The sequence below is a fragment of the Triturus cristatus genome, chromosome 2_2 (assembly GCF_964204655.1).
Source record: "Triturus cristatus chromosome 2_2, aTriCri1.1, whole genome shotgun sequence".
Classification (NCBI taxonomy): Eukaryota; Metazoa; Chordata; class Amphibia; order Caudata; family Salamandridae; genus Triturus; species Triturus cristatus.
In genome coordinates this window covers 339470722-339498564 of record NC_140582.1, presented here as the reverse complement: position 1 = coordinate 339498564, position 27843 = coordinate 339470722, and the positions used below count along the sequence as shown (strand labels likewise).

At 43.7% G+C, this 27843-nt stretch overlaps 1 long non-coding RNA gene across 3 annotated transcripts in view; it reads right to left on the bottom strand.

The window, feature by feature from the left end:
• The window catches only part of LOC146862256 (uncharacterized), a 90395-nt gene extending 64673 nt beyond the window's left edge, over nt 1–25722 (bottom strand). The window contains exons 1-2 of one of the 3 annotated variants that reach the window (XR_014978401.1): nt 25582–25722; nt 25382–25437 (exon numbers count right to left, since the gene is read on the bottom strand). This is a non-coding gene — a long non-coding RNA (uncharacterized LOC146862256). The remainder of the gene's footprint in view (nt 1–25381; nt 25438–25581) is intronic. The other 2 variants (XR_014978400.1, XR_014978402.1) reach the window with 2 other exon arrangements.
• Between the last annotated feature and the right edge of the window lie 2121 nt (nt 25723–27843).

Below are 27843 nucleotides of genomic sequence, written 5' to 3'. Positions count from 1 at the left end.
GAAAGGAAACCTCATCCACCCCATCTACAAAAAGGGCAACAGAAGAAACTCAGGTAACTATAGGCTGATCTCTCTTAAAGATGTGGAAGGAAAACTGTACGCCTCATGTCTCTTAGAGCAGGTTCAAGAATGGGTAGAAAATAACAACTTACTTCCCAATTTTCAAATCAGCTTTAGACAGGGGATGGGGACAACAACAAACCTGACGACATTGGCCCTGCTAATGGAGAGAGCTGAGAAAAAGAACCAACGATTGTTTGGGTGTTTTATAGACATAAGAGCAGCCTTCGATCGAGTGAGCCGGTCAAGACTATGGGAAAAGCTCAAAGACTGGGGGATGCCCAGGACGCTACTAAATGCAATAATCCGCCTATACACCGATACATGGGCAAGGGTTAAACTAGGCCGGGGTCTGAGCCTAACATCAAAAATCAAAACTCAGGACGGCCTAAAACAAGGTTGTGTCCTGGCCCCGTGCCTATTCTGCCTGTTCTTAGCAGATTTAGGTAGCAACCTAGGACAAATAAACAGCCATGCACCTAAACTTGGGAACGACTATATTCCAATTCTACAGTTTGCTGACGATATTGTTTTACTAAGTAAAACCCCAATAGGCTTACAACGCCTAATTACCAACCTTCAATCTTATTTAGAACAAGAAAAATTGGAACTAAATAGGGAAAAAACAAAAATACTGCGGCTAGTTGAGCACAAGAAGATCAAATTTACATGGATGATTGACAAGTCAGTACTGGAAGAACAGAACCATTACCGGTACCTAGGCGTGACGATTGGGAAAGGCAACTCAAAAAAAGAACACACTCTGACTATAAAAGCGAAGTCCCAAACATTTATTTATGCATATAGGCAGCTCCAACAAAAAATGGGGGGTCCCAATCTCACCCACCTCCTTAGGGTAATGTCTGCCCAAATTCAACCTACATTATCATACGGACTAGTAACTTGGCTCGGGAGGCGAGGCCAACATTTTAAATGAATTACAGAATAAAATCTACAAATCTGTGTTCAAACTGCCTAAATCAGCATCTGCGGCTCAAATCCGTCTCGAATTTGGTTTACAAATCCAACATCTACGTTCAATGTCAAGGTTTGTAAAATGGTGCCATAGACTTCGGCTAGCCCCACCTAAGTCCATGGATTACGTTTGTTGGCAAGAGATAAGCACCCAAGATAGAGAGCCTACCGGAAACTCTTGGGCAACCTACTTGAATTTCAGCTTGCATGAACTAGAACTCCTAGACATCTGGAACAAAGAAATAGACCATGTCTCTTTCTGTAAAATAGCCAACAGAGTGGCAAAAAGCAAATCTTTACAAAAGGATAAAAATATACTGGCTACTCGACGCCACGCTTGGACCGTAATTTCTTCCTACTCTTATCAGAAACCGCAGATCTACTTAGCAACACACTTTAGTCAATACTTTAAAAAAACTTTCATTGACTACCGACTGGGCCAGCATTACTCAAAAGACTTAAGGTCTTGACAAAGATAGTGGCATAAAAACAAGCCCATCGAAACGCGTCGACGCATAGAAAAAGCATAATCTAAGGAACGGGTACCTACCTGTAGAGACGAATGTATTAATATCTCATAAGGGGTACAATCGTAGTTTTGTTCAAGTGGATGTGCAATATATGACAAAGTGTACTGTAATTTCATGTTGTGTTTTCTCGGTTATGCGGGTTCATAACGGGGTATTTTTGTTTGTTTGATTATTGTGCAAGAATTTAAGCTTTGTTTTAGGGTCTTCCCTGTATATTCCCAATTTGTTTCCTCGTTTGTCACCAAAAGGAAAAATCTATTGTCTAGATCAATGCAAAGAAGGGACTATTACAGGTTCTGTGTTTTTAAATATGATGTAATACTTGTTTTGTACATAATAAATGTCAATGGTTTTTTAAATAGAGTGTTTGAATGTAATTGCAAATCAATGTTATTGGATTCAAGGGACTATGCGGATATCACAACGAAACTCTAATTCACCTGTTTTGCGCGTGCCCAGCGCTAATGACACTGAGAAGGAAATACTTACGAGCTACTTTTCTTAACTTGAACATAAAAACATGCCGGCAAGCGATAATAACTTGGTTGAGTGGCTCTTCTCCAATTCTTGCATGCCGGGGACTTAAATTTATGACAGAAGCAAAAAAACTATTCCCGGGCAAATGAGTAGCTCTACATTATAATTAAAAAGGATCACAGCGATTAAGGCCGGACGTTCCACCATGTGACTACAGCTCAAAACGCGTTAGACTAAGAACCCAAAAATATAATCTTTCGGGGACTTTGCGGTATGGTCTTGAAAAAAAAATATAAAAAATAAAAGAAAAAAAAATAATAATAACAGAGATAAATCAAGTAATTTATGAATGTTGTTATACTAAATGTGGATTGTAATAATTTTCATTAATTACGCAATAAAATTGAATTGAATAATGTGCAATACAAAAATAGAACAACAAAATAGAACAAAGCACACATACAACTCAATTATGGCACAGCCACTGGCTTATGTCAATGCTTATTTATTTATAAGTGGCACATGAGTTATATGCCTGTCTCCGGGGTTTGTGCTCCCCTCAATAAAATGAAGTCTCAGGGCCTGATTCACAAAGGTAAGCTTACACTTTTGCATAGTTTATTCTATTTCGTCATTCACAAACTACAATTACAAGAAACTTTACAACTGAGGATACTCTGCAGTTGGGGAAGAGAACGCTGCATTTAAAGTCCTATTTTGTTATGTGCGGCATTCTCCGTCTCGAGATGTTACTTATGAAATTGTAGTTTGTGAATACCGAAAAAGAGTAACCTTACACAAAAGTGTTAGTTTACCTTTGAGAATCAGACCCTGCAAGAGGAAGAGGAGGAGGTGATAATAATCCATTTTCTGGGCATGTCATCTAGTTATGAAAGTTGTGTGGGGTTCAAAAGCCCACCTCGAGGAGAGGGTGGTCTCTGACTGCACGCTTTTGTTAGTAAACTCTACCAAAAGTAAGCAGGCCTCCTGTCTCACAATCTGGAAGAAGCAACAAATGTGGCTGCTACAAGAATAAGAGAAAGGGCCGGTGGCAGCTCGCTGAGGGAGTGCTGAGGAGCGGTAGGGCGTGGTGGGGCGGGGGAGGGGCAGGGAGGGGGTAGTAAACCCCAACTTGGTGATGCAGCGCGCACAATGTAAATTGTTTTATTTATTTATTTACTCACCTCCGTTCTGCCGTATGCCGGAGTTTACTACCCCCCACCCTGCCCCTCCCCAGCCCTGCCCTACCACCCCACAGCACTCCCTCGGCGAGCCGCCACTTGAAAGTGCACATGTACAGCATCCATTTTAGGACATCCTTATTTGGCCACATTGCAAAACTAATCATTATGCATTCAGGCACAACACATACTTATGAACACAATGCTTGTACTTAAGTACACATAGCACCAGTTTACATTGCGTGGATGCAAGTTCTAGGCTGAGAAGAGCAGAAGTAGATTCAGATAGAGTGAAAGTGTATAAAGATAGAAGATTCAGCACGGCGAGGGAAAGAGAAGGTGAGAACGTGGCATATTCAGAGGAAGACTTATCTTGTCATTGGTATTTTTGGTGTGCACAAACTAGGGTGTATCTCGATTCTTGTATTGTACACTGAGGATGACAGAATGATAAGAAGAGGAGAGAAACTGGGAAGACGGGAGACACACAGCCTGTGACAAATGAGCGAACAGGGCGAGAAGGACAATCGACAGAGTACCTGTGATTAATGTACTTATTTATTACAGAGATTTCATACAGCATGAAGGACACGAGGAGAACGAGCATGAAAGCCCTTGCAGCATGGCGATATAAAACAGCCTTCAATGTGATACCAAAAGAAATAGGAACATTATGCTCCCATTGTAAAGGTGACTTGATGCTCAGCCTAGTACAATATGACAGTACAGAACACAGGAGCCCTTATAGGTCATGGATTGACCCAGAATGCTTACAAGAGCAGAATTTGTTCTCAACATGAGTCCTGTCTGGCCATGACCAGGCTTAGGAAAGGATTCTCTAGAGCAAACGTTAACATCATTCAATGATATAAAATGCACAAAGTTGTTGTTCATGAGTGTATTTATGTTAGGTAATGTTATTGATGTTTGCAAGATTATCTCTGTTGATGGTGTTGCCTATGAGAGCAGGCAGTTATCTATAATGGGACTCGTGTTCTTGTGTCCACTCCCCTTGCTGCCTGTTATCTCTGCCTCATTTTGTTCATGTTTATTGTAACTGCTTCACCCCTTGTGTTTTTCTTTCAGTTTATTCCTCTCTGTTACCCCTGCCGCCTGCTGGCTTCACGATGATTTTTCTCTCCCTCCCACCTGCTGCACCCGCTCACCACCTCCCAGTGACCCTCCCACCTCTGAGGACTTAATTAATGGAGGTTGCAGCGTGACTGCGTAGTGCAAGAGGCACGCGAAATGGAAGCCTGCCTGTGCCTGGACCACGCCTAGCACCAGTAACTCTGGCCCTCCTGCCACCCACAGAGCTCTGAGTCCTGGACCCCAGATGCTGCAACAACTGCTGCTGCATCAAATCTTCATGATCAACAGTAGAACCTTTCACCTGTCGCCACTGACTTTTCTCCTGTAACACAGGAGCAACCAACAATGCCAGATTCACCACAAACACGACTGCATCCACCTCGCCAACCGAGACTACCGCAGCATAACTCCAGTGCATCCTACTGAATGCACGTTCTCTCTCCAAACACACCACTGACATCTGGGACTCAATCTCATCCCTCACACCAGACATCATCTTCCTCATAGAGATGTGACTGAACCCCACCTCTGCGCTGGACTTCGCCAACGCCACCCCTGAAGGCTTCAAGATAACACACCAGGACCAAACCAATAAACACAGAGGTGGAATAGCCATCATCTACAATGACACCATGCAATGCATGACCATCTCAGACAAATCAACCTCAATAATGCAGCATATCAACCTCCAACTCCACACATATGGAAAAGCACCATCAGAGGTACCCTTGCCTACACACCAACAGGACCATGCCCCAGCTTCTGCAATGCCCTACCTGACCTCATCAACTTGATCGCCATCCAATCTGAGCACTACATTGTCGTAGGAGATCTTAACTTCCACCTCAATGACCCCTAGCGACACCAACACAAACGACGTCCTGAAAAGCATGAGCAACATCGGCTCAAGCAACTAGTCACCACCCTACCCACATCGCAGGACACACGCTTGACCCCATTTTGTCTTCCAGTGACAGAGTCAAGTATAACCACGTCTCTCAGCTCACCTGAACCAACCATTATAGCATCCAATTCACCATCCCAGGACCTACCAAAGCTGGCACCTAACACCCGGCACCACGCGCAGAAACTTAGAATAGATATCTGAAGACCAGTGGAACATGGTTTTCAACTCACACCTCCCAGACACAACATCCAACCCAGAACAGGCTGTGAAGAACTTCTCCCGATAGATCACAAAATGCGCTAGCACAATCGCCAAGCCAGCCAAATCCAAAGGACAGTTAAAAGAGCCAGCTGGTTCACCTCAGAGTTGAAATCCACCAAGTACAACTGCCGGCAACTAGAGAGAAATTGCGCACCAGCAAAGACACAGGAGACCATTCCGCCTTCAAGACAGCACTCAACCAGTACCACTGACTCCTGAAAGAAACAAAGGAGAGTGCCCTAACCGACCACATAGAAGTCAGCAAGGAGCTCTTTGTCATTGTGAAGGAGTTTTCCAACACCACAGCAGCTGTGAACAGAATCACCCCCTCCCAAGAATTGTGTGACACACTGGCGGAATTCTTCCTCAACATGATATCTGCCATCTACGAAAACTTCCAACCCAACCCACCAACACTGACAGCATCAGCCTGCTCACACCCATGAACATAAACTTCAAACACCTGATCACCCACTGGGACCCTCTCACAACTCATGCCACTATCTCCATGATGAACTCCGTACACTCAGTGCACAAACGGACCCCTGTCCCCACCACTTCTTCAAGCTCAGGGGCAAGACAATTAGCGACAAGTTCAAGAAATTCCTGAATACCTCCGCCTTCTTCCCTGAGGACTCGAAACATGCTAAAGTGAGGCCCCTCCTGAAGAAACCATTTGCCAACCCTGCAGAACCAAAGAACTACCGGCCCATCTCCCTGCTCTGTTTTCCAGCAAAGCTTCTCAAGAAGTCATTCAACCAGCACCTCACCAAAGACCTGTAATGTAACAACCTCCTGGATCCCTCTCAATCCGGAATCCAAGCCAACCACAGAACTGAGACAGGCCTGAAAGCAGACATCAATGAAATCAGAGCTCTCCTGGACTGCGGCAAAAAAGTCAGCCCTCATCCTCCTGGACCTGGCATCCACCTTCGACATCAGCTTCCATCACATCCTGATCAACAGACTCCACCACATCTGTATCAGGCCGACTCCCTGGAATGGATCACCTCATACCTCACTGGAAGTACCCAGAGAATCAGTCTCCCACAGTTCACCTTGGAACCCAAGAAGATTATCTGCAGCCTCCCCCAAGGATTGTCTCTCAGCCCCACCTTCTTCAACACATACATAAGGCCACTGGCCAGCATAGTCAGATCACATATACTCAACATCATCTCTTACGCCAACAACACTCTGCTCATTACCTTGCTGTCAAAAGACTTCACCAGTACCAGAGATAGCTTTCACAGATTTATGATGATGATGAATGCCGCCGACTGGATGAAGGACAACTGTCTGAAGCTCAACAGGGACAAGACAGAAGTTCTCATCTTTGGAAACAACACCTCTCCATGGAGCAAAGCATGGTGGCCTGCTGACCTCGGCCCATTCTCCGCCCGACAGACCACGCCTGCAACCTCTTGGACAGCAAGCTTACCATGAAGAAACAGGTAAACGCAGTCTCATCCACCTGCTTCCACACTGTAAGCATGCTCTGCAAGGTCATCAGGTGGCTCCCAGCCAATACCAGAAGGAACCTCATGCAGGACTTATCACAAGTAGGCTGGACTACGGTAATACACTGTATGTAGGAATCAACAAACAACTTGCATTCCTAAAGCTAGCTCCTAAAAAGGAGGAGTTTAGTTCAGTTATTAGAAGAATGAATGGCCTAAGCCATTCACATACCAACCACACTAACCCAGTCACTCTCAAAGTTGGTGTGGATATGCAGCCACTACTATGCTAGATATTGCTCTGCCAATAGTAAAAAAAAGCGAAAGAAAAAAACACCCTTGCTGGGTGGAGGTGTGAAGTAAAGGTAATATGTATTTCGGGGTGACGTAGGGGCAGGCAGTAGACCCCAGCAACCAGGAAGCTGGAATGATCAGTGGACATAGGTTGGCAAGGCATGAGGAAATGGATCATAAACTCCCACACCGATTCAATATCTATTGTCTTGCTATTACAAAACTCCTTTCCACGAATACCAGAAATTATTTAAGTGGGTAAAGGACATCAAGATGTGTTGTGAGAGTATCAATCAAATCACTCAAGTAAGTCAAACTCAAAAGTAGAAATCACCATGAAAACATCAAATCTAGTCACCTCTTGCTCTGCATAGCTGGGCCAAAAATCATTGTTATTAAAGTTTGTTAAATGTAGAAAGTCATGATAATATCACCAAAGGGTTTTCACAAGCAGGTAGATAGAGCACGCCTACTCATCAGTCGCTAATTGGGAACAGGAAACACAGTCAAAGCCATCAGATAAATCAACTTGGAGATACACGAGTAGTCAGCATACACCTTATTAGGCTTAAAGGGTACTTCTGAAATGTATCCACATGTGAAACACCTGTGCCGGGTGTCGTATAGCAAGGAAGTTGCTGGTCCCTCTTGTGGTAGCTATTATTAGAAGGACCACTCATCTGCAATTCTTGGTGCTTCCTGTGCTCTGTATGCAGTGACACACAGAAAGATATTTTTTCATGATAGTACTTCCATCATCACTGCACTAGTCCTGTACTAATTTTTTATATATACTAATTTTATTACACTCTAGTTATAGTTCTCCTGACATAACAAATTACCCCATAAAGGAGTCCTAAATGCCAATCATGAACTAATTGTCATAAAACTAGCTAATTGGGAAAAGAGGTTTGCTATGTGTGAACAAGGGCACATCTTGGTAAAAAATATTGGGGGGGAGGTGATCTTCAGATGTTCCAATAAACACGCTAGCATATCCAGCTCAAATCATTATACAACAAGCAGGTCATGAGAGGGGCCTAATGGGCAGTGGAACGGGTAGTGGAATGGGAGAGAAATGTGTATTATTATCTTCACTAAATGGAGATAAACACACCATTTTGTAAAACAACCGACATTCTTGAAGACCTTCAACACACATGAAAGGGGGGACAGAGAGAGAGAGAGAGAGAGAGAGAGAGAGAGAGAGAGAGAGAGAGAGAGTATGCATTCGTCTGTGCGTTTATTTCAAAATCCAACTGAAATCAAATAGATACCAGACCTCACTATACGCGACTCAGAGCAATTCTACCCAACTGTTTACTACAGAAGAGATTTATTGGAGGGATGTAACACCGCAAACACAACCTTGAAGCTACGCCCCTTTATGTATACTGTGACAGCAACTCATCCTGCTCCACCATTCCCCAAATTACTACCCAGTTGACTACAAACTAAACACTTGTCAGGTCATCTCTTCTGGTTGCTACAGACATAGCAGCCTTTCTCAATTTTTGCCCAAACTCCAGCTGCATTCCTTGCCACTATTACTTTATTTCTTTCCAGTACGTCAGGTGCAACCTACTAATTTTAGGGGATTTCTCTTGTTTGCTCTTCATTTTATTTTAATTATACAATTTTATAAAGCTCACTCAACTTGGGAGTGTGAGAGGGTATACATGAAAACCGATGGACCTCACAACACAAAGAATGCAATAGGAAATAAAGTGGAAACGTTGAAACCAAGAGACTTAGACTTAAAATAGAGAAGGCAAAGGAATAAAGAAGGGGTTGAAATCTGAGTGTGCAAGTCAAGAAGTGGAATAGTGCTAAGGAGATGAAGAAGCAAGAAAAGAATGTGAGGTGGTAAGAAGAGTGTACTGAACTAATAGAAAAGAGGAAACAGGAGAAAGTTATGAACAGAAGAGTAATGGAAAGGTGGGAAAGATGAAAAGGGCTGATAAGAGAGGAAAGAAAGAAGAGAGGGAACAAGAAAGATACTCTGGGAATATTAAAAGATAAAATGGAATTGCCAGGATCATAAGTAGTTCATCAAAAAGTTTTAGTTCAGGTGTAAAAGTAATTAGAGAGTTTCAGATTTTTTTCTGGCAATTACAAGAGATTTGGATAGTCGAATACAGAGTGAATCCAGTAACGTCTCTGTAACTAACAATGTAAGGAAATCACAAACACTGTCTGTGCAAGCTTATTCTGTTTTCTGAGATACTTAGGGCCTTATTACGAGTTTGGTGGTCCAACTGCCATAGGACTGCATCTGCCAGCAGGCCAATGCACTGGCGGTCCAAAGACCGCAATAATACAATTTGACCACGGGACCGGCAGTGTCGAGGCAGGGATCTTGCAACGGTGGTGAGTACATGTTACCAAATATATCAGTGCCTGTGTGTGCAATGCGACGGCACATGTGTGAGATGCACACATAGGCATGATATATGTGGGACATTACCATATACGCCCAATATGTGGGCAGTTCTGGCAATGGGTATATCGTACAAAAATAGCTCACCTATAGATCACCGCACACAGGGTCATGATCCTCAGGGTGAAGATCCTCCCGTGAAGGGAGGACCTGGAGAAAGGGTTCCCCATTGTAATCTGCCTGGAAGAAGAAGAAAGGATTGAGTATGTACCCCAAATCCTTTGTCACCACCACCTTGAAGCTGGCGGTCGGACTGCCATGGTTTGCTCATGGAACAGGCAACTCATAATGCGCTCTGCAGCTCCCCTGTGGTGGCTGCCTTTCCACGAACGTGAACCCAGTGGTCAACTGTCTGCTGGTGGTCTCGGCGGTCCAGCTGTAGTCTTCGCAAGGCTGATCCACCCAACTCATAATACAGCGCTTGTACCACCGAGCTCACCATGCTCACACCACCACCAACGATACGGCACTACACAAGACTGCCAAACATGTAATAAGGCCCTTAATGCAAAATCGTTTCTTTCTCTGTCACTTTTAGAAGTATTCTTTCTCAAAGCCAATATGTAGTTCTATCTCAAAAGACAGACCTCTCTCAACATAAATCTTAGAAGGAAAGTGCAAATTCCTATCTTTACCATTATTCTTAGATTTTCTTCTTGTCTATGTTAAGTACGCACCAGATTGTCCAATTGCTATTCGCTGATCTCTTCTCCCCCGTGGTACCTACAGCCTACTGTCTTGATATGTCTAAGCAGTTCTCAGAAGAGACTTATTTCTCTCACCACCATCTTGTGTCCTGACAAAGCAGTATGAAACAAGACATCACTTTTATAGCTATCCTTCCGAAATGTCCACTTCAACTTGTCTTTGAGCCCCTATGGTCCTGCAGATCTCACCTCGTGTGACACTTCATAACAGAGAAGAGATTCATATTTTTCCTGAATTTAAACTGTACGTGGCTCACAATGCATTGGAATAATAATAGATGATATACATATTTAACGGAAATATAAGAAAGAAATATACAAAGTCAATGATTGTTTTAATAATCAATATAGATGAAAGAAATATTCAAGAATAAATCATGTTTTGAATATATTCCAAACAGAAGTTTTTTAAATATCATCAAAAGAAACAAAAATGTACACTGGCTGTGCAAGGTGGAATCCAAGCAAGCTGCAGAATCCTCGTTTGTATGTTTTTGGAAATGGCCCTGGTGACTGAAGGGTCTACATCTTGCACTTTGCACCTTGCACTTGGCTTTGGGAATGGCTTTATGATTGCGGCACGGCAACTTTGATGCATGGCTAAAGAATTTCAATAAACAGCCTTTCAAATATACTGCAGCATCTTTTAGTATCTTTGAGTAGGGCCATGCACCACGTATGTACACCTACAAAATGATGTGGCTGCTTTTTCTTTTCTTTCTAATTCTGGATTCGATTTGGATCAGTAACTAAAAAGAAAAAAACATGCAAAAGCATTTTTTTAAAGCAGGTGGAAGGAAGCAACAGAGGAGGGAAAGCAACGGCGGCGGGGAGGCGAGTGTGGGGGTGGGAGCAATACAGTGGATCATGGGTGAAAGCAACATGGGGTACAGGTGAAGCTTTGGTTTTTAAAACCAGTGGGGGTGCAAACATGGCTGAGTAGAAGCAACAGGGAGTCACAGGAGGGGGCGGCAGTAACACAGGCGATAAAGACTGGAGGTCAAGCAAGGGCATCTTTTAAAGGGAATGGGGAAGAAGCATGAGTGGGAGGAAGCACCACAGGGGTGCAAGTAGGTGGTGAAAGCAAAACGGGGGATATGGGGCGAAAGCCACACATAAGCACGGGTGGGGAGAGTAAACAGGTGAAAGAGAGCAACGTGGAGCTTGCTGGGAGAAAGCACATGGACAAGAAGGCAACACAGGGGAGAGATAGAGATGCACAAGAGCGAGATAACTGAAAGACACATTCATTCCCATAGAGCCCTTAAATAAAAAGAAAAAAGTAGCCCCTGAAAAAGCAAGAAGTGGAAAGACATAGTAATGTGTCCATGCTCTGGGGGTGTGACAAAAACAAGATGCAGCAGGAAAGCACACATAGCTAACAAATAAGAAGAAAGCAAATGGGAGTGACAATGAAGCCAATCAATGGTAAACACTGGGTATGCTCTAAGACCACTGTAATATAACAATATGTTTTGCAACAGCCAGTGCATGCACTTAGGCGATACTTAAACAAGCATTGGCATAGCCAATAGGTCTCGCCTTTGGGACCATTTAAGTGTTTAGCAAGAGCTATTGGCAATGCCAATGTGTTAAAGTTATGTTGTAGAAAAGTGTGGCTGCTGTCTAGCATATCAAAATTGTAATAAATAAAAACAATACAAATGTGTTGGTTCCTCTGGTCCACTTCGTAAGTGGAGAGCCTGACATTGTCCTTCTGGCTTCTGCCATAGTTCACTGGTGTACATTAGTGTACAAATTGGTATTGCAACAGCGAAATGAAATATTGTCTGTTGAAGCGCTCCATTACATTGGATTGTGGCTGTTCTTGCCCAACTCATCCAATTCTGCAGCCAGTGCACATATTTTTAGTTGCCCCCATTGTTTGTTTATTTATTTAATTTTTTTTGTCCTCATCTCACCATAAAGCGGCTGCAAATATATGCAAGAAACCATCCTTCCATCGTAGGCACCCCAGGCTTCTGCTATTGCATTGGCTGTAGGCCTAGCCGGGCCAGCTTCTTTGTATGAAATTTGGTGTAACCATTGGACTTAGGCACATTAAATCAGTCTCATTTCTTTGCCCCATTCTAAGAGCTGCGGCCAGATGTTACATCCATTATCAATCAAATGTCCAAGGTCCAAACGGGCCATACCCAGTGAGGCCTCCAGCCAGTTCTCATAGAGCGGGGGCTGTGTATCCTTCCATAGCTTGCATATTTCCCTCCGAGCAATAAGAATCAAATACAGAAGCAAGCCTTTTTGTGTTGCTGACATTAAAGTAATCAGATTGTTATCGATGCCGAATATCACAATGGATAAATTCAAATTGAACTTAACTTTAAGAATTGCAACAAGAGCGCATTCCACATTCTGCCAAAACCCCTTTAAAATACCGCATTCAAAAAATATATGTAGGTCGTCAGCCGGGGAAAAATCGCATCTTGGGCATTTTGAAGAGGAGAGGGGGGCAAATCTGGCTATTTTCATGGGGGTATAATACAACCTGTTGATTACGTAGAAGTTGCTCTTTTTTAATGAGGCTGGTTTAACCGACTTATATATAATCTGGAGAGAAGGTTCATACAAATCTATAGCAGTAACCTCCAAAGATGACATATTCCAAGCTACATGCTGTGGGGAAAGATCTATATCATCGGCATCCTGCAGCTTCTGATAACAAAACCCAACCTCCTTTATGAGATTTGCGTTCTGACACCGAAGCTCAATTTCCCAGTTTCCACCGATAGAGTCTCTCAGCTATAAACCAAGAAGCCAGTTGTAAGTATTTAAATCTTGAGAAAGAATTTCCTATTTTTGACCTTAATACCTCCCAAGGGTGAATTCTATCTGGGGATATAAGATTGGACCAAATCAAAATACCGGCTTTCTTGATGGGCAATGCGAGGCTATCCTCTAGACAGGCAGGTAACCCAGGAGAATCCCAGATGGGAGCAAAATCAGAATAATAACCAATCCCCCATTTTTTCCTAACCCTATACCATACATTTAAAGCTGCTTTTAAGACTTTGAGGCGAACCTTTTTGAAGACGCTGGGCACCCCAAATTTAATATAAAAAAAACCTCCACCACCCTCGAAAATAACCATTTAATTTAGTATCTTCCCCCAGTTAGATCCCCCTACTGTACCAAGTAGTGTCCGAATATTTTTAAACTGAAAAGCAAAAGAATACCAAAGTATATCAGGAAGTGCAAGGCCCCCTTTCAGGAGCTTACGCCTGAATTTCTTCCATGAGAGCCTTGCAGTTTTATTAGACCAGATAAAACTGCCTATTTTACTTTGGATCCTATTTATATCTCTAAATGGCCAATCTAGGGGGATGTCCCAAATTAGTAGGTCAATTTTGGCAGGATTACCATTTTTACCAAATTGACCCTGCCATAAATTGTAAGAGACAAATTCTTCCATCTTGCAAAAAGGCGATCGATCTCTTTAGACACCTTCTTTTGATTGATCTTAGGGATGTCATCTAAGTTGTTGACTATGATTATCCCAAGGTATCTAAATTCCTTACTTATTTTACCAACCCAATTGTCGACATTCCAACACATTACCTCTGTCTTGGAGGAGTTTGCAAGTTATCCCGAGTATGAGCCAAATTCTTCCAAAAGAGCTTCCACTCTAGGGAGCACATCGGCAGGATTGTCAGTATAAAGCAGCAAATCGTCCGCATAGAGGGCTAAATTGCTGCTTAGAGATGGACACTAAAAGGAGCAATCGATTCATCCAATCTTATTGCTTGGGCGAGAGGCTCTATATATAAATCAAAAAGTAAGGGCGAGATGGGACAGCCCTGCCTCGTTCCCCTCGCAATATTGAAACTTGGTGTTAAGATACCATTTAACAAAATCACTGCTGAGGCGCCCTGATAACAATTAATCAATGTCTGTATAAAAATTGGACCAAATCCCATTATCGTTAAGATTTCCCACAAGAAGGCCCAACAGACACGGTTGAATGCCTTAGCTGCGTCAAATGCTGCCACAGCCAAGGGCACCGACCGCGCAAAAGCGAGATCAATACTACCAATCAACCGTAGGGTCTGTTCCTGAATATACCTCCCAGGAATAAAGCCCTTTTGGTCCATGTTTACCGGCTGCGGGACTAACTTGACCAATCTCCCTCCCAAAATGCTCATAAAGATCATGTAATCAGCATTAAGCAGGGAGATTGGCCTGTAAGAATCGGCTTTAAGAGGATCTTTTCCTGTCTTTAAAATAAGGACGATCATAGCCTCCTTCCAAGAATTTGGAACTCTACCTTCTGAACGGTAGACATAGTTAAATAGTTCACACAGCCTAAGGGCCAATTCATCCTGGAGGATTTTATAAACCTCACCTGGGAGAGCATCAGTCCCAGCGGCCTTGTTATTCTTAGTCTTATTAATATGTATTTTTATTTCACCCTCAGTAATGGGGGCATCTAAAGAGGCTCGACTACTCACAGTTAAAACTGGTAATTCTTTAAGTCTCAGCCAGTTTTGGATGTTCTCTGGGCTGGGAGTAATCTCTTCTCTATGGAGGTCTGAGAACAAAGAGAGGAGACATCTTTGCATATCTTCCTGTTCACATGAAGTTGCTCCACTCTCATCAATGAATAATTCATTTATATTGTTCTTGGCTCGATCTGCCCATGCCTTCCAAGCCAAAAGAGCCCCGGCCTTTTCACTATATTCGAAATGCTGCATGTTATGAACAGACCAATGGGCTTTTACTTTTAACACCAATTTTCCCCTATATTCCTAAAGGAGGCGATCAAGATCATTATTGACTTGTGCCAATCTAACAATAGATAACTGTGGACTACTTAGCCTCTCGTCTTCCAACTTCCCTATCTCCTTTTCTAACTTCTGGAATTCCAGAGACTCCTCCCTATTTTTTGAACAGAACAAACTATGAAGCAGCCCACGTAAATGTGCTTTAAAAGCATTCCAGACAAAGTCGAGGGAGGTGGAACCAATATTGAGGGCAAAATAGTCTATGATGGAAGCTTTAAGTGCACTTATTATATCAGCATCAGAAAGCATTGCCCTTTTCAGAGTCCACCTGGATCTGGGATTTTGTCTACCTCCTATATAAGAAAAAGAGATAGGGGCATGGTCGGAAAGGATACTAGGTAGAATAGAAATATCACCAACATTCTCCAATCCCAGCTAGTCAGTTAAAACATAGTCAATCCGTGAAGAGTGACCGTATTTTTTACTGAAAAAAGTAAAGCACATTTTGTCCCCATTCTTAGCCCTCCAAACATCAGCCTACCCAAGATCATGAATCATATTGACCATTGCTCGGCGTATACTTGGAGCACCCACATGATAACTGTGATAAGATCTGTCCCGCAGGGGACTGAGAAGGACATTAAAATCACCTCCGATAGTTATTGGGATAGTGATTTCTGTTAAATTAGCCTGCATACTACATATAAATGCTGGATCATCGACATTTGGGCCGTAAAATTACACTATCGTCAATTCAGTCCCCCCTATTTCAATCTGTGCTATAATCCATCTCCCAGACTGATCCGAGGAGACCGATTTGATGTTACCTTTTGCCCCTGATCTAATTATAATTGCCACCCCCCCTATTATGTGCAACCTGCTCAAAGGATCAAACAAGCTCAATCCAACAATATTTACCAAAGATGGTCCTGCACTTCAGATGGCTCAGATGCGTCTCTTGGAGGAGGCAAATCTGGACAGAAGATTGTTCCAGATATTTCAAAACCAATCTTTGCCTACGTGGGCATCTGAGCCCATTGGTATTCCATGAGATGAATTTAATTTTACTACTCATTAAGGCCACAGGAGTCTGTTCATTAAGAAGATATCATTCAAATGATCTAAGGATGGCTTAATTTCAAAAACAAGGCTGAGATTGAGGATATTTTTTAGATTTTTTCCCAATTCGCCTGCACCCGTGCCCCCCTCCCACCCACAACCCATCCCTGCCCCAGTGAACTCCCCTTACTACCCTGGGAAACCCCTCCTGGTCCTCCGGGCATAGCCCTCTGGGCGAGGTCCCACTGATGCTAAAAGAAAATACAATTATACAAATCATAAACCAAACCACTCTAGAGAGCCCAGCGAGATGACCATTATTGTGTTTACTAATTCAAGACAAAGCCCCCCCCTAATCTATACCTCACCCCCACTCCTGAACTTATCAATGAGGGTGTCTACCTCCTCGATTTGTCGCATATTGTACATGTGGTTATTCCACATAATTCGAAGGGATGACGGAAATCTTAGTTGTACCTTAACCCCCAATGAATTTAGAACTGTCATTCTTTTGCCCAGCTCCCACTGCTTCGTTGCAGTGATGTGAGATATATCAGACCTGATGGAAAAGGAGAAAGGACTAGAAAAGGAGTTGCATGTAACCAGGCCTGCTCTCAGGGCCAAGGATAAGATTTTTTCCTTTAGGGAGTATGTAAGAAAATTTTCCTCTTATAAGTATCCCGGTGGACTCGCTGAATATCCTGGGCTAGACTGGGTTCCGGAGAGTCCTTAAGAATTGTGTCCTTTAAAAGAGAAATCACAAAACTTTTAAGATCTTTCCCCTCCAAATCTTCAGGGATATTTAGAATTTTTAAGTTGTTTTTTCGGGCATGATTCTCAAGACGCTCTATATCGTCTTTCAGCTCCCTATTTTGATGGACTAATTTGTCCATTTCCACTGAAGAACAATACAAGGCTAACTTTATTTTTGGGATTTCAAATTCCAGGACATCAGTTCTTTGTGACACTTCTTCAACTCTTTTAGCTAATACCTCACATGAGGATTGAACTGCGGCTTGATTGGTTTCAGATATAGTAAATATTCCCCCTATATCATCCCTTAAAGCCATCAAAATGTCCGCAAGTGATCCAGCCTCCACAGTAGTAGAAGAATCCTTTTTAGGTTGATCCGGTAAATCTGGTAAATCGGGGGGGGGGGCCAGGAGAATTAGAGACTGGAAGCGATACCACCGCTACATCAGCCGTCGCCAGTACTTGAGAAAGTTCCAGCCTATTATCTTTGTTCCCTTGATTTTCTAAGACCAGGTACCTATTAGAAATATCAATAGAGGGATGAATGACTACCGGTCGCTGAGCCGGGGCACTTGTTGCATTCGTTACCCCATTTGTTACCCCAGATAGAGGTGGCAGTGGGGGCAAGTTATCTTCTTGATATGATGGAGAGATCTGCAGATGGGCTGTGTGTGCACTCAAAGTTGCACTTAAAGATGCCATGCTAGTTTTTTTTATTGAATCCCTTATCTAAGGGAGTAGATAAGACTTTATTAAAAGTCTTCAAAGAGGGAGTTACTTTAACATTAGAGGATAGGACTTTCTTAGCCCTTCCCTTCCCTCTTCCACTCCCTGGAGAAATATTCTCTGTGGTGGTTTTCCCCTTGCCCTGCCTAGCAGTGGCCCTTACCTCTGCAACTGGAGGTGACACGTGGGTATATGTGAAAGAATCGATGCCTGTGTCGAATTTCGCAATCCTATTATGGAGAGTATACCGACACACCGATGGTTTGAGACTTTGTTGAATACTGTGGGGAACATTGCACGGGAGACTACTTTCCTTATTTTCCATGCAGTTTTGGGAGCCCACCCGTTGAATAGACTAGATCGTCTTCCTCGGATTCCTCAGATTCGCCTGTACACCTCCAAGACAATCCCCACCGGCTCTGGCAGGCCCAGCACACTCCCGCTCCAGTAAGGCTCCTGAGGTTCCTGAAACACACCTCGGTTCTTATCTACATCACCGCAGCTCCCAGCCGCTATCAGTCCTGACCTCTCGCCGCCTGCATACGCACAGGTGCTGACTCTACCATGCAGGACCCGGAACTGCATGCAGAGGAGCCGCCGCCTCCACTCCCGCCCCACAGCGGCGAGAGCTTCGATGGCGGCACACCACTCCACGAGTCAGGCACCATTCGCGGCTCCAAAGGCTGGCACACAAAACACCGGACAGAAGGAAAAAAATGTATGTATCTCCCTTTTAACGGTCCACCCAGAGAACCACAGGGGGAAAGGGAAAAATCAATGAATGAGAAAGTAGAAATCAAAAAACTAGAAAAAAAAAGTTAAGGGGGGATCCCATGGGAGGTCTGGTAACACGCATCAGGAGGAGCTCGTCCACGGCTGTTAGCTTCCAGCCGCCATGTTTCCCCGCCCACCTTTAATTTATGTATTTTAAACTTATGAAACCTGGCATGACTTTTTCGGTGAACCCATGAAGCCTACTGCACCTACCATTGGCTTTATACCTTATCCAGGGCCACTGCAATTGTGTGACGGAAGAGGACCAAATTATGTGGCAGGGTTGCACAAATTATGCAGCAAGAAAAGGCAAATTATGCAGCATAATTCGGCACATTTTATCATAGTTTTACTTCAATATTTGTACACCTGGCAATAGTGTCTGGGAATAGGGTGAACTTTATTAGTTACAATTTAACACCCAAATACAGCAATAAATAACTTAAAAATGCCAGTCAAATCTAGCGAAAAGCATTCCGGTGCATGCGCAGGAATCCGAGTCGCTATAGTTTTTGTAACTTTTCATCCGTTTGAAACATAAAAATCTGTTTTTATTACAATCTGCAGATGATGGATGACGTGGCAAATGCAGCAAATACAAAATTATGTGAAAATCGCCGTGGCAGCAGAATCGCATTTCCCTCTCTGCACCTCTCTTTCACGTGCAGAGAGGGAACGCAGGGGAAATGAGGTAGGGAGAAAGAAGGAGTAGCAGCGTCTGGGTGTCAGAGAGAGGGCTAATAGACAGGCGAGGAGAGAGAACAGTACTCTCCCACTGTGACATAGAGAGCAGGAGCGTGGGGTAGTAGATGGGATGTTAGAGCGAGAGGGAGAATTTGAGAAAGGTATAATTAGTAATAGAGAGACAAAAGAAACAAAAGGGTTAGATTAGATAGAATGAGAGGGTGCCAGGGAGAACAGTATAAAGTCGATGTGATAGAAAGAGGGAGAAAGGGGTAGCAGAGAGGATGGAGAGAGAGAGAGACAATAAGAGAAAGAGTGAGCGGAGAGGGGTAGATGGGATGGGAGAGAAAGGCATAGATGGTGGACGTCAGGAGCCGCGAGAGAACGAGGACAGAGACTAAAGGGAGGGCACAAAGGAGGACAGAGAAAGAGGGGAGCAGAGAAAAAGAATAGCAGACTGTTACTGTCAAAGGAAGGAAGGACAGACGGGCTAGCAGAGGGGGAGACAGATGCCAGAGAGAAAGAGAAGAGGGCAGTGAGTGAAGGCGGGGGGTCTGACAGAGGAAGTCTGGCAGACGAGCTGGGAGAGAGGGTGAGAGGGATGGCAGGATGGGAGAGAGAGAGGGTGAGAGGGACAGCAGGATGGGAGAGAGAGGGTGAGAGATGGCAGGGTGGAAGAAAGAGGGTGAGAGATAGCAGGATGGGAGAGAGAGGGTGAGAGAGATAGCAGGATGGGAGAGAGAGGGTGAGAGAGATGGCAGGGTGGAAGAAAGAGGGTGAGAGAGAGCAGGATGGGAGAGAGAGATGGCAGGATTGGAGATGGGGTGAGGGAGACGGCAGGATGGGAGAGGGTGTCAGACAGACAGTGAGGGAGTGGGAGGAGCCACTGGCAGACAGGAGCAGGAGAAGCAGTGACGCTGTTACAGACAGAGCGAGGGAAGGAGGGAGAGAGTGACGGGAGGGAGGAATGGCCATGATTACTGACACTTCAGGAGAGAGGGCGCGTGAGGAGAGCAGAGAGTGACAATGTCAACAAAGGACGGGAGGGCATGAAGAAAGGAGACGCTTGCAGAGGTGACAGGGAGAGAAGAATAGAGAGAGCCATTGGGGAAGGGCCAGAGACAGAGGGTACTGGGAGAGAAAGGAGACATTGGCAGGGAGAGAGAGCCTTGACGGAAACACAGCTCAGCGACCGCTGCTCTATTTTAGGAAGAGTCTCGCGCTGCCAAATAGACGCGGGCAGCACGAGGCGTGTCTGTGATCACTGGGCTGGTTTGCAAGATGTTTGTCGCGAGCAAATGTAGTGCCTTGATGGACCAAAGCAAAGCAATTTCAAAGCAAAGCAAAGTAACGCGGCTCACTGAGAACATCAAAGCGGCCGCGAAAGTGATCGCGATCAAGCGCGGCCAGCGATGCGCTTAATGAGCATGACGAGGAAAGCCATATGGCGCCTCTGCTCGTAAGCGCACGCCAGCGCACATGCACTCAAGCTCTAGGCCGGCCATGGTAGCATTTTTTGAAGCCCTTACTAAAAGTCTCGCCAGACCAGCTCATGCGCAGGGTCAGGCGAGACCTAAAAAGGAGTGCAGTCAAGTCAGTTATTTCATCGGTGGGTACGTTTGTATAATTTCTCCTTGGGGCATAAAAAAAGAAAATTGGCAATATACCTAATGCTTTTTTACAATTAACATATTTAATTGAGCCATCTTGGTTACTGTAAGGGGATTTTTTAAATCTCCAGCAATTGATGAGATGTCAGCAACTGTTGGGACTTCATCTTATCTGTGGGCGCCAGTATCTTGCCACACAATCTTTCAATCTAAATGGGACCTAATATCATAATGGTTAAGCAGTTGTGTTAATTATGATAATTCTGTGTGACCAAACCCTGACACCACCATTCCACATCACTATGCTATATCACACTGCACAACAGCACACTTTTCTCTCTGTTGTCAAAACTTCACACCAGACCACATATCATACAAACCATACCATACTACATCACACTTCAACTCACAGTACAACATACACCACGACACCATATATTAATGCCATCTCACGGTGTTTAATACCACATCATTGACATACCACATCACCCATCATAAAACAATACTGGATCATTTTGTACAACATTTAATATCATGCCATTCATAAGAATGTCTATCTCATGAAGCAACTCTACACTCACTTCAAACAATTCCATATCATCACACTACATTACCGTCATCCTTACCACATCACAACATTCCATGTACAATACCACCTAACAAAAAAAACACAAAAGATAGTAGCACATGTCATACTGGATTATATCTTACAACACCCACCATCCTACATTACACTGGAAGCACATCTACATGACAACTTACATGATGGTGCATCATACATCACCACACCCAATCACCCACTCCATCATATACCCACAATTTATTATGCAACACCACATTATGCAGAACATCAGTCTCACACCTCCTCACTTCTTCCCAAACAACACTATATCATACAACAACACAACAACACACCATGCTGCACCATACAACACCATATCACAGCACCCTTCACCAGAATCCACCATAATACATATCATCACAGTGTACACACTACACATCTACACAACAAGGGTCAGTTGGCTAACCTTCTGTTAGGCTACAGGGACACAAAAGCTGCACGAAGCACAATTTCCTGAAAGAGCCCCGATGACCAGTTACTACTCAACCTGCCCTGGACTCTGCCAGTAGCTTTTGTTGGAATGAGTCCTGACCTCCAAATGCTGTTTCTGAAGTCCTGGAACCATTGTCTGCTGTCAGACTGCACTCTACATGCCTAGTACTAACAGTGGGGATAGAGGAACTTTCTGCAAAATTTCTGCATGGAGAACAATTGGGGGACTGGGACTAGGATCAACCTGCCAGCCAAACTACCAAGGGTGCAGCACTGGTGGGCTTGACATTGCTACAACTCCCAATATGTTCTTCTCTGCAGCAGAACATTTGAGAAAATTTGATTCAACGGGCCCGACTGGCACCCAACAACATCAAACCCTCTCCGGGTGCATCCTTGCCCAAATGAAGAAATCCAACTTCCATAAAAAAGTTTAAGTCCAAAGGTAGATGTTTTCTCCGGGCCCGATGCCAAGCAGTATCCGATCAACATCGATGGTTTCCTGGGCAGGAACTCTGAACTTTTCCAACTCTAAGCATTTCCCACCATCATCAGCTGTTTCACTAAAACCTTGTGCTTTATCAGCCTATTGTCAACAAGCCCATCTTTGGATCCAGCCTGCAGCCCAGCCCTGTGAGGTTGCTACCATCTTGAAACATTTTCAAGTCTGAAGGTAACTCTCTGACCTGGACCAACCTGGTCCTCGTATTCAACCGACGCTCCATCACGTTTGGCCTCAAAATGTACCCTTGTCCCAATCAAGATTGACTGATTGCGTGCAGTAGGTGCTTTGCACTTTTTGGTGCTATTTTTATTTTTTTAAATTACAAATCATATCTCTGGTTCCCCTTATTGGATTTTTGTCGTTTTAAAGTCATTTTGTTCATTAAAAGATTCTTTATTTCTCTAAATTTGAGTGGGATTTTTATTGCGTTGTTTTTTTGATTTTTTAAAATTGCTTTGGTACTTCTAAATGCTTTAAACATTTTCTTAAATCTGCCTACTCTGTCCCATAGCTGCCACAGGTTGAGTTCAGGTTTAAATTATTTGAACGTTTACTGGACCAAGCAAGAATAGTGACATTAATACTGGTGGTGGACTATCATGAACCTCAAGTAATAATTCACTTTCTCGCAATGACTTAACCACTCAAAGGAGAACTAGACAAACTGAAGCAAGCGATTGTGATTAACGAGTTTGAAGCCTCCAAATGGTTTACACCTGTAGCATAAGGTAACAAGAGTGTTGCAAAGGAATCAGGATGTGTGTTGAGATGTGCAAGTTGAACAGGAATGCCTGGATAGAAAGGATGCCTTTCCTCAACATCTCAGTGGTGTTTGCAGTTCTGGGGGAGCTGCAGATTTCTACTTTGATGGACACACTGTGGTAATTGCCTATGTGTTGCTCTGTGCTAGCCAGCTGCTTCCAGGTAGAATATCTTATCCATATGACTCTTGAATGTAAAGAGTGCTTGGTCTCGGTTACCAAGTGCTCAGAGTCAGTTGCTGCTGGCTGCCCTGTGGCTAGGACGCTGCTGTACCTGAAGCTGAAATAAAAGAAGCTTTGTCTTGCTGTCATCCTGTCTCCCTGTACTTATTCACACTGGCGATGAGCGAAGAAGATTCCCAACACTTACATGTTCCAGACTTGGATGAGAGGGAAAGGTGCTGACATTGAGATTCATGAAGATGCTCAATGGCAGGCTCTGCAGGATCTCAAGTCACCTAAAAGAAAGGCCAACTTTGATGCCAGAAATGCGGTTTCTCACACCTTGGTTAGTGTGGGTGACTGTGTGAGGGTACGCTTTCCCAGAAGTCTGGTAGTGCAAAATGTTCCACTCCTCGTAGTGTGACTAAGCTATTTCTTAATGCTGTGAAACTTGATGATTTGGAATTTGAGTAGGATTGCTCCTGGATGTCCCTTTGTTCCCTCCGGTCGAGATGATCAACTTGTTTCTTCTAGGGTTGTTTCTCCTCTGCATAGGAGCACTCGCACATGCAAAACTCCAAAGAAACTACTCAAGTATGTTTTTAATTAAATATACTTTCTGTTCTCACAACCTTCAATTTTGTATTGGGGGGAAGATGTGTGGTAATTGCCTATGTGTTGCTCTGTGCTAGCCAGCTGCTTCCATGTGGAACATCTTATCCATATGACTCTAGAATGTAAAGAATGCTTGGTCCCGGTTGCCAAGTGCTTAGAGTCAGTTGCTGCTGGCTGCCCTGTGGGTAGGATGTTGCTGTACCTGAAGCTGAAATAAAAGAAGCTTTGTCTTGCTGTCATCCTGTACTTCTTCACACACACCTTCTGTGAGCATATCAGGTAATGTTACAAGATGATTTTGGAGCATTCATTTCCTTTGTAACACAACTGGGAGTGTAAAGATGTGTGAAGATGCCTCTTGGCTTAGCCTTAATTATGCCATGTTTTCAAAGAGTGATGAAGAATGTGCTGGGGATTCAAACACGTTATATTGACATGAAGAGATGCTGGGGGTACTCCCAGCGTCCAAAGGGTTAGAGAGGGAATCTTACTTGGAGTATATCCTCCCTTCAAAATATTATTCACACAAAAAATACTCCAATAAACCAACAGAATGGTCAGGGATGATACTATGTTGTTCGTGTTGATGAACAGAGAACAAAAGAGGGAGAAAAGGTGGGGCCTCTCTAGTGAGAGGTTGTGCTAAGCACAACCTTGTGTAAAGGAGAGAACGTTTCTTGTTTTAGTTCCCCTCACACACCCTAGTGGTGTCATGCTTCATCATCGGGTCACCCCTACCCCTATAAGTCGGAGTGGGCTCGACCACAGTGTTGGGAGCTCTTTTGAAAGATGAAGACAGGGGGGGTTAAAGATAAAATACCTCAGGCAGACCCCAGGTTTCCCTTTATTCTTGGGTCTATCTGGGTCAGTAAAAAATCTAAAAAACGGGTCTTAATGGAGTATTATGGTCCTAAGACCCTAGTGCCGACATGTTTCAGTCCAGAGTGGTCAGTGAAGGTCCCGGACTTTCTTCAGGGGAGAAGGTCAACCCCTATGTGAGGGCTCTAACAGAAAGGGGGGTTCCCTATACTTTCTGTGAGGCGAGGGCAGAGTAGCTACTCCTCGCTGTATGTTTGATGTATGTGTATCTGTAAAATGCCAGTCTCCATCTGAAAAATTATAAAGGTGGATAGATACACCAAAACAACAATCATTAAAAAGACTTAAGGAACGTTCAATCTTAGTCATACCCTACAGGTGTATGGTGATTACATGCTGACTTTTACGTGCATGCCTCCGGTGGAGGAGAGAACTCCTCAATGTGCCACTCATACTGTAGAGCTCTGTGACATACTAATTATATGTGACAGATCTAGTGGAGTGGCGATTTTACTCGCATTCTAACACTAACTGCGTGTTAGTCGCAAGGTCTTTACCAGCATCAGTGTCGCACCAGTTTAAAAACAGTCTCAAGCTATAGTAATGATTGCACCGTTTTTTACAAAGAAGGCTAAATAAACACCATGCTGAGTAAATAACCAAATTAACATCATGCATGTATGACCACACTCATTCAATGTGTACACAAACTTTTCATACCGTCACACAGACTCACCAATTGCGGGAGGGCTGCGCGATTCACATAGGACCGGAGCGATAATGTGGGTAGTCCTATTGTTAGTGTTGTAAAAAGAGAATAAAAGTAATGGTGAGGGACGAGCCAGCCTGGGGTAAGGGGTCCCCTGGAGAGTATTAAGGAGGCTAAGATCGAGTGTGCTGACACCGAATGTGTCATGAGGCTACGTGTGCACTTACTTCAATTGAAGATCATACCCAGCATTTCAACCTGTTGTGGTTCCGGTCCTCGGCTCGTGGGAATAACGAGCCTCGAGAACCGGTATTTCAACAAAATATTGGCGCCATGGAGGACGGGAGCGGAGTGCGCCTTCCCCGGACGACCCAGAAATGATGCGGCTGCCGTGACCTTGCGTGGTGATGGTCAGAGGCATGATGGGAAATGTAGTTGGAACGCTCAGTGGTCAGGTTGAGCGCTACCGAGTGAACGAAAGCTATAGTTACTAGCGTCCTACCCAAAGTGCGGGGAGGGAAATTACCAAGATGCCTACGATGTCTGGGCAGACTCATGTACTCAAAAATTCAAGCGGAGAAAAACCAAAGGTGGGGCCAATGATCCGCTTGTGATTGTGTGCCAAAGTGAGTTGTTAATAAAACGGTGGTTACATATCAGAAATTGAAACACGTTATCTTCTTCCAAAATGACATTTTACTGAAGGGCAAGAGCAGAGAGGAGCATAATAAAGTATTGTGGCATGCTTTTTAAATATTAAGTCAAAGTGGCTCCCCCTCAACAGAGAGAAGTATCAGCTTCGACTGGAGACAGTACTATACATTGAACCCACCATACTGAGTGAGGAGTAAGTCGAAAGCTTGAGTTTGCTGAGTCTATAGTTAAGGCACTGGTTCCCTAAGAAAAGGATCAGCTTAAATAATTTCTAGTACTTGTGTAATAATACTCTAAGTTCATTTCTAATTTTGAAAGTGCCCGTTGAGGTTAAAGAGGAAGAAGGGACATAAGAATGCAGAGTTGGTTTCCAAACTGTACAAAAAGAAACGGGGAAGCTGCTGATTTGGGAGCATTTTCATACTAGTAAGAAATTTGTACTTACAACAGAAGTTCATTTCAGAGGTTTGAGAGCTTTGCTCACTCAGCTGCACTGTGGGGAAGACAAAGTAGTAGTACTAGGTTGTACATAGGTGACACAGCGTTTCAAAGTTTTCCAATGGGACATGCCATTTGTTGTAAGAACAGATCAAAAGCCTTGTGTCTCTGTGCTGTCCATGTACTCGGTTGCAAGGTACTGTCCATGTACGCTGTTGTAAGGCACATACATTACCACAGCCTCCTACAACCACATACATCAGTGAGCATCCGGCTTTAGAGGATCAGTGGTATGATTGCTCAAATATCAGTTCACCTCAGGAGAGATGACTGCTTTCTCTTTCACCGTTAAGGTTTGTATGGAAAGTCCTGTGAATGACTATACTATCCTATGCTCTACTAGTGATGACACTAAGACCTCATCACAGTTTTGCCAAATGCCCTTTTGTGGAGATGTGTGATTAACCAGTGACAATCCTAAAAAGTCACCATGCCCTACACCACTACCACCATTAAATGTAGCTCCAATTATTGCTTAAAGCACAATATATGTATTCGCATTTCAGTTAATGAACGCTAAACATCTGGTTAAAACAGCCCTAATTAAAGGAAATGCATCCTCTATGTTAGGGTAATGCGACATTTATAGAGTTACCTCGAGGCTTTAGCTTTATACCAAGGGTTACTCATATTTGGTAGATTGAGACATTTAAAGCGGTGCAGTATTTTCCAGACCTCTCAGCCTAATGCTCTGATATAAAATAAATTGCAGATTTCTGATTTTGTAATGCAGAATGAACTTGGGAGGCATGTGGCTGCAGCACATATGAACTTGAGTATCATCTATATAAATGCGAAAGCTCAAACCACCGTTTGTTTCTAGGTCAGAAATCAACTTCTCCACCTCTAATAACACTTCACATAAAACTGTGAGAAACAAATTGACTAAGGAAGAGAACCCTTCCTTCTCCACACGCTTTTGTCTTAGGGCCATATAGCCCGTGTTGTCAAATACACAGATAATTGCAGGTAGTGTATGTTATCTAAGCCCCCCGAGACATGGAGCAGTAGTTGGTTTCTTCTTTTATGTAGCTGTGCTGTGCATGAGACTTTGAGAGCATAACTGTTATTTGTGGTTTCTTAAAAAAGATGTGCACTAGGTAATGCCAAAGTGCATTCATACCATGGTTGGGCTGTTTTATAATGTATTTCTACTCCAGGAATGCGGGAATAAACTTTAGAAGGATGTAACTCTCCCATATCCTGTATGATCATAGCAGGAGAAGAAAAGAGAGGGCTTGTTGAAATACGAATAGATTTGAGAGAACTCTGTGCATCGAAGGGATATCCAGCCTGTTAGATGGGGTTGCATAATTGTGGAGAGGGGAATGCATATT